The sequence below is a fragment of the Arachis stenosperma genome, chromosome 3, assembly GCF_014773155.1.
Source record: "Arachis stenosperma cultivar V10309 chromosome 3, arast.V10309.gnm1.PFL2, whole genome shotgun sequence".
NCBI classification, from domain to species: Eukaryota; Viridiplantae; Streptophyta; class Magnoliopsida; order Fabales; family Fabaceae; genus Arachis; species Arachis stenosperma.
The window spans coordinates 98,772,452-98,774,082 of NC_080379.1; the positions used below are offsets into that span (position 1 = coordinate 98,772,452).

The 1,631-nt window shown below is 33.2% G+C and overlaps 1 non-coding gene across 1 annotated transcript; it reads left to right on the forward strand.

Moving 5' to 3' along the window:
- The first annotated feature begins 295 nt into the window (after positions 1-295).
- LOC130972424 (small nucleolar RNA R71) lies at positions 296-399 on the forward strand. Its single transcript, XR_009083593.1, has one exon. It is a non-coding gene; the product is annotated as a small nucleolar RNA R71 (small nucleolar RNA).
- Positions 400-1,631: the final 1,232 nt, after the last annotated feature.

Genomic DNA, 1,631 nt, shown 5'->3' on the forward strand with positions numbered 1-1,631 from the left:
ATTCAGACTTTGAGAAATCATGTTGACTTGCTAAGTCAACACTTTGTTTTGAGCCAATATGGCATTCAGAGCATCAATTTCAAGAACTCCCTTCCTCTGAGGTGTCCCATTATTCACGGAATTCCTCTCAAAAGTGTACATGAACTGGTTATTTGCAACCATGTCAATAAGTTCTTGAGCTTCTGCAGGTGTTTTCTTTAGGTGAATGGATCCACCTGCAGAATGGTCCAGTGACATTTTCGAAAATTCAGATAGACCATAATAGAATATATCTAATATGGTCCATTCTGAAAACATGTCAGATGGACACCTTTTGGTCAACTGCTTGTATCTTTCCCAAGCTTCATAGAGGGATTCACCATCTTTTTGTTTAAAAGTCTGAACATCCACTCTAAGCTTGCTCAGCTTTTGAGGAGGAAAGAATTTATCCAAGAAGGCCGTGACCAGCTTATCCCAGGAGTCCAGGCTATCCTTAGGTTGTGAATCCAACCATATTCTAGCTCTGTCTCTTACAGCAAAAGGGAAAAGCATGAGCCTGTAGACTTCAGGATCTACTCCATTCGTCTTTACAGTCTCACAAATCTACAAGAACTCAGTTAAAAACTGGTAAGGATCTTCAGATGGAAGTCCATAAAACTTGCAGTTCTGTTGCATTAAAGCAACTAGTTGAGGCTTAAGCTCAAAATTGTTGGCTCCAATGGCAGGAATGGAGATGCTTCTTCCATCAAATTTGGACATTGGTTTTGTGAAGTCACCAAGCATTCTCCTTGCATTATTGTTGTTGGGTTCGGCTGCCATCTCCTTCTCCTGTTCGAAAATTTCTGAAAGGTTGTTTCTGGATTGTTTAGCTTCTCTTAGTTTCCTCTTCAGAGTCCTTTCAGGTTCAGGATCAATTTCAACAAGAGTGCCTTTTTCCTTGTTCCTGCTCATATGAAAGAGAAGAAAACAAGAAAAGAAGAGGAATCCTCTATGTCACAGTATAGAGATTCCTTTCTGTTAGTAGAAGAAGAAAGGGGAGAAGAGTGAAGAAGAATGGGTTCGGATTTTCAGATGAAGAGAGGTGAAGAGAAGTGTTGGTAAATAAATAATTAAATAGAGTAAGAAAAGAGAGGGAGAATTTCGAAAATAATTTTGAAAAAGGGGTTAGTAATTTTGAAAATTAAAGATAAGATATGATTAAAATTAAAACTTAAAACAATTAAAAAGAATTTTTGAAAAAGAGAGAGGTATTTTCGAAAATTGAAGAGGGAAAAGTAGTTAGTTGGTTTTGAAAAAGATAAGAAACAAACAAAAAGTCAAAGAGTTAGTTGAAAAAGATATTAAAATCAAATTTGAAAAGATAAGAAGATAAGAAGTTAGATAAGATATTTTAAAATCAAATTTTTGAAAAAGATAAAATTTTGAAAAGATATGATAAAAAGATAAGATAAGAAGATATGATAAAAAGATATGTTTGAAAAAGATTTAATTTTTTTTAAAATTAAAATTAATTACTTAACTAACAAGTAACTACAAGATATGATTCTAGAATTTAAAGATTGAACCTTTCTTAACAAGAAAGTAACAAACTTCAAATTTTTGAATTAATCACATTAATAGTTAGCTAATTTTCGAAAATTTGATATAAAGAT